Source organism: Lathamus discolor, chromosome 8 (genome assembly GCF_037157495.1).
Source record: "Lathamus discolor isolate bLatDis1 chromosome 8, bLatDis1.hap1, whole genome shotgun sequence".
Taxonomy (NCBI): domain Eukaryota; kingdom Metazoa; phylum Chordata; class Aves; order Psittaciformes; family Psittacidae; genus Lathamus; species Lathamus discolor.
The window spans coordinates 19,941,658-19,947,332 of NC_088891.1; the positions used below are offsets into that span (position 1 = coordinate 19,941,658).

Sequence of the window (5,675 nt, forward strand, 5' to 3'; positions counted from 1 at the left end):
TTAAGAGCACAATAGATCTTCCTGGTCACTGAATCCAGCTCCCTGCCACTGCAAGCCTGCCAAGTTTCACTTTGAATACACATAAAAGATCTCAACAGCTGGGTGTTTAATTACAGGGACTAGAAAGCAGGCTCCGCAGAGTCGTATCAGGTTATTCCAGCTCCCTTGAGCTGGCTCTGGAGCGTGCCAGGACCGGCCCCCCGGGGAGGCTGCTGTTTCCAGCTCTGCCCAAAAGCACAGAGCCTCGAGGAAACACAAACCGTGCCCAAGCCTGAGAGGCAGAGCTCCAGAGCACTTCACAGCACAGCCCTCTCCACAACATCGCCGCAATGCCACTGAAATCCATGGTATCCGCATGGATCCTATGAGAGACAGAGGGGCAAGAGATGCCACAAACCTGCCCCGGAGATGTTTTGCAAAGCCTGGTGGGGAATGGCTCAGTACCCTCTCTCGGTGCTGATAGGGATGTGGTGGCATCCCCTGCTTCTCTGGCACTCCCTGCCCATCCGCAGCCTCCACTGCCACTCCAATTTATTACTGTGGGGCCAGACTACACCCAAGGAAACACTTCCAGTCTCTTGGCACTGACAGATGACTGAAGGATCAGAAAACAGGGCTGTTAATGCATAGTTAAGTCTGATGCCATTTCTGGCACTGTTACTGCACCTAGGAAACGGCAAGTGGGAAATTTGCTGGTGTCAGCTCTGGCCCTGAGCGTTGCCCTGGTGCTGGTACATGGGGATCTGCAGAGACAGTTCATTTGAATTTCTAAGGAGCAGGTCCTTCCAGAAACTGAACTCCGAGTCCTAAAAGGCCTGGGCACCTCTAGCAATCGCTGCAGAGCACAGCAAAGCGCTTCAAAAGAGCTCCTATTGGCTTTTCCCAAGCTCTGGCAGTGTCTGGAGACTGGAAAAGCTGATTCTGGGGGCAGACGATTGCTTCACTTTGCTGAGGTGGCTCAGTGTCATCCCTGGAGCATCCTGTGTGCTCCCTGAGTGGTACCCAGGCTCCCTCTCAGCCAAGCGGATGGCAAATGCCAGGCTATGGCAGCGGGTCCTGCCCTGTCCCAGCACCAGCAGCAGCCCAGGAGCAGATCAGGTCACACGTGCCTCCTGCTCACAACCATGCACACACCCAAAGAGCTCTGAAACAGGCACAAGCACAGCTCCCAGAACCACCCTAAAGCATGGGACGAGGAAGGAGGAAAAGCTTTCTGCCCCCTCTTGCTCAGCTGCCTGGTGCCTGTTGGGCAGAGACCCCATGGGGCTACCAAAAGCACATGTTGGAAGGACACCCAGAACACCCTTTCCCCTTCCCCAAAACACTGTGTTTATCCAAAAGCCAGCTTATTGCTGGTGCAAATAAGCCCATGCCCTTACAAGTTGAGATTTAAGGCTTTAACAAAAGCAGTTCGCTGCTTTCTCTGGGTGAGCTGCTGGGAGCACCAGCAGCTCAATTTTTATTGATGAAAACCTCTTCTCTCTAAAACCATGGGACCAGTTCTCCCCACGACAGCAAAACGTGGGCAGCGCAGCGCCTCAGGTCACAAAGTACAGCGGTTTCCCTGCGTTTCTGTTGGGCCACAAGTTAAAAAACCACATCTGACAACGTCTGCAAAGAGAGCGCTTGTGAAACCCTCACGGACCAGTGGGCAGAGCAGGTTTGCAGCCTCTTCCACTGGCTCGGAGCCCACTGAAGCGCAGCAGCAGTAAGAAGCATCTCCACGGTGCTCTGCTTTGCTGCCTGTTGTTTTGTATCCCATGTTGTCAGCAGCTCCAGGAGAGCCCCAGCAGAGCTCTTCCAAGGTGCTCCCATTGACTGCAGCGGGACAAAGCAATCAGGGAGCCGACAAGGAACGCGTGACTTTCCCATCGTGGAGAGACTGCTGGAAGGCATCCAATTAGTTAACAAGCACTCCAGAGCCAAATCTGGTCTGGAATCAGTAATTAATTGCCACAAGACAAGCGAGAGTGAATATACTGGAGAAACTCATGTCTGTCCTAGGGATGGCCTGAGGAAAAGAGGGCCTGCCCAGCCAAACTCACACTGCGATGGAGAGGAGCAGCTGGCAGTGGGCAAGAAGGATGATGTGGATCCCCAAAAGACGCACATCCCCTGTGCAACACCAGCAGTGAACTCCACAACCAGCTCCCATCCCAAATGTCTTGTAGCAGGAGCTGGCACCTGAGCGGGTCCTGTGCCTTGACACCAGCCCATTGTGCGCACACAGCCAGTGAATTCTCTGTTTCTGTAGAGCAGCACTGTAGTGATCAAACATAGAGGACACGTCAGCCTGGCCAGGTACATCCCGCTCCCACCATCCTCGAACACCTTGGTTTTGGAAATCCTGGAATAATCTCTTCACATCCATTTTCCTCAGTAGTCTCCCGCTCCGGGTTCCTGAGCATCATCCAGCTCCCAGGTCCAAAGTGGCTGTGAGGAGCCAGGCTGCCACCAGCAGCATCACCCAGCAGCGAGCAACCTCCTGCCAGGTCCTCCTGGTTGAAAGTGAGCGGCTGAGCTCCGGGAAGGAGGAGAAGACATCCTCCTGACGTGTTCACTCCCAGCCATCCCAGCTCCTGGCACCAGCTGCCTCTCCGGAGCATGTCCCCATGCGGTGGGAGCTGCGGAGCAGCGCTGCATCCAGCCCCTGTGATAAATTAGCCGGAGATGGAGGCATTTCGGCGCAGCTGCCTCCTCCTCTGCCGGCATGACAATGTGATTAATTTTGGGTGCAGATGAAGCTCATTTATCAGAGGCGTGTGACGGGCTGTGGGGAGCCTTGGGGCGCTGGGGAAAGCAGGAGCAGAGGCAAAAGGCAGGGAGGGAGAGCAAGGAGCCAAGCCCAGGGCATCTCCCCGGAAGGCTGTTTGCCACGTTGGCTCACAATTAAGGATGCTGGGGGAGAAGAGCCCCATGTGGGAAGACAGCTTTTATCTCAGCTAACACACATGGCCATGGCTGGGGAGAGATGTGCAATAGGAGAGGTGTAAGAAGATCAGGGAGAAGCAGTCATGAGCCAATTACCATGCTTCAGCAGAGGCAGTTCTAGCACCACTGCCACTTCTTCCCCGTCTCCCCCTCCTCCAGGCCATTTTCCACCACCTCTTTTCTGGGGACAAGCAGGTCCCGTCTGGCCTGGAATTGCCTGGGAAAGCAGAGCTGTATTTTCCCAGTGTGACACAGCCCTGACATGGAAAAGTCGTTTGGTCAGCTCTTCCACCACTGACTGGAGTTTCTCCGCATGTTGGAGCAGCGCCTGAGGCAGGGAGGCTGCTCACACTGAGGGCCAAGACAGCCCAACATGCTGGTGCACAGGAGAGAGCAGCAGCAGAGGACATCATTCCCTCAGGAACCAGGATTTACGACCACCGGTGACACAGAGCTGGCGCAGCAGTTTGCATCCCAGCACTCCCAACATGGACAATGGCCCAGGGAGCCACCAAACAACACAGCTGGGAAACCACAGGGATAGACTGGGAAAACCGTATGTGGTCAATGATTGCAAGAAGCAACCATCACTGCAGTCATTTGTTTGCCATTGTTTGCCCCTTGCTATGGTCAGATATGCCCTGGGCAGGATTGTCCCCATCCCAGAGCAGCTTTGTCCCAGGGCAAAGTCACACCAGCAACACCCAAATGCCTGAGACCACCATAACACTCCTCCCTTTGATGTATTTTAAGCCCCAACTAGCAAACCATTTTCTGTTAAGGAAAAGAGACACTCTCAGTTTCAATGGCACCATGCAACCTGGGACAAGGACAGCAGAGCCTTGGGTATACAGACGCTGTCCACACCTTTGGTGGGACTCAATTATCACCCCAACAGGTAATTCAAACATAGAAGCTGCTCTTTTGATAAATACATGTTTCTTAACAGGAAAGACATCCAAAGGGCAAAGGCAAAGACAGCACAACACGGTGCAGCCCTGCTGCTTGCCAGCCAGTCCTGATAATTCATCCCAGCACTGCAGCAGGGCCCTTTCTGCTGGGTTAAGTGTACGGTTAGAAAGCCCACGGGGACTTTGCAAGTGTGAAAATGTCAAGCACGGAATGGCGCAGGGGCTCCAGCATGAGGAGGGGGAAACTTCATGCTTCTCCCTGCTGTGTGCCCCAGGAGAAGGCAAGCAGCATGGCTGGTGGCAGAGTGGGTGGCCTGAGAGGAGCCCATCACTGTAAAGGTCAGAGGTGATGATGCTCGCTCACAGCAAAGGACTGCAACCTCTGATTTTCACATTTCTTCCAGGTCCTAAATGCTCCTCTAAGCCTGGCTCCTCTGCAGAGGTCCCCTGGGAGGTTCTGCTCTCCTCCTACCCATTGTTTCACCCTCTTACCCTTCCAAAGGTCCCCCGAATCCCACCCAGAGCTGCTGTGGTGACAGAGCCCTCTCAAGGTTTTATTGCAGTCATCACACCAATTACTCAACTGAAGGTTTTGGCTCCCATCCATCAAAGTTTATGAGCTGACAATAAAGATCCAGAGAGACTTTTTACAAGGGCATGGAGTGATAGGACAAGGGGGAATGGCTTTAGGCTGAAAGAGGGTTGATTTAGGTTAGACATTAGAAGGAATATCTCATTGTCTTTATGCAGGTGCTGAGGTGCTGGTACAGGGTGCCCAGAGAAGCTGTGGCTGCCCCATCCCTGGCCGTGCTCAAGGCCAGGTTGGACACAGGGGCTTGGAGCAAGCTGCTCCAGTGGAAGGGGTCCCTGCCCATGGCAGGGGTTGGAACTGGATGAGCTTTAAGGTCCCTTCCAACCCAAACCAGTCTGGGATTCTATGGCTCTATGAAAATGCTCCCTCACTTTCCCTTTGTGGATTATGGAAAACCAGTGCAAAAAGTATCCCAGCCAACTTTCACACAGCAGGGAAATAACTGCACTGGCACAAGGGCCTCTATGCCAGGAGCTGGCTCCTCAGCCCTGCTTGTGCTCTTACACCCTCAGTGATGGTGCCCAGCCCCACTGCTCCTCCGGCCCCACACGATGCTCTAGCGCCGGCATGCTCTCAGCAAGAAGGAAATGCTATTGCACTTACCAGAGCTGAAATTCTGCAAGGACCTGCTGGTGAGGCGAGGAACCTGGAAAGGAGGAAAGGGAGAGATGTGCTTCAGTGGGTTGGCTGTAGGCCCAGGGTGAAAACAGGGCTGCCCCATCACCCTTCCCCTCTCCCAGTGCCTCATCAGCTCCTGGAGCACGCCCTGCAAATCTGTGCTGAGGACTCACAACAACGCGCCTGGGAAGCCATCAATATCTTTGAAAAACCTGCTCATAAATCCAAGGGAAGGGGAATTTATAGTACTTTCTTTGGAGATTTCTCCAGGTGTTCCTATTAAGCCATTGTGCTCGTTTGCATAAGTATTCCTCAGACAATACAGCCCTCTCCCCATCAGTTATCAGCTCTGCAAACAGGAGCAGCTTTGGGCATGGGGCTTGCAAACACCCAGCTGTAAAGATGACGATCTGGCTCCTCACGTGGGAAGGAAATAAAGGATATTAATCGCTTAGCCTAACTTACTTAGCACCAGCTCAAGCTGTTTCTGCTGCTGTACCATTCACATAAACCACCTTGTTGGACTTAAACCCTGAGACTCTGCTGTGGGATACTTAAGATGAAGTAGCTTCTTTAACAACATCACCAGGTCCTCAAGGGGATGCTTTACATCAGCCACAACC

General features: G+C 53.4%; 1 long non-coding RNA gene across 1 annotated transcript; it reads right to left on the reverse strand.

Annotated features, from left to right (window-relative positions):
* Positions 1 to 1,066: 1,066 nt before the first annotated feature.
* LOC136018801 (uncharacterized) lies at positions 1,067 to 5,258 on the reverse strand. Its single transcript, XR_010614582.1, has 3 exons — positions 5,226 to 5,258; positions 5,038 to 5,080; positions 1,067 to 2,650 (listed from the first exon to the last, which is right to left on the reverse strand). It is a non-coding gene; the product is annotated as an uncharacterized LOC136018801 (long non-coding RNA).
* Positions 5,259 to 5,675: the final 417 nt, after the last annotated feature.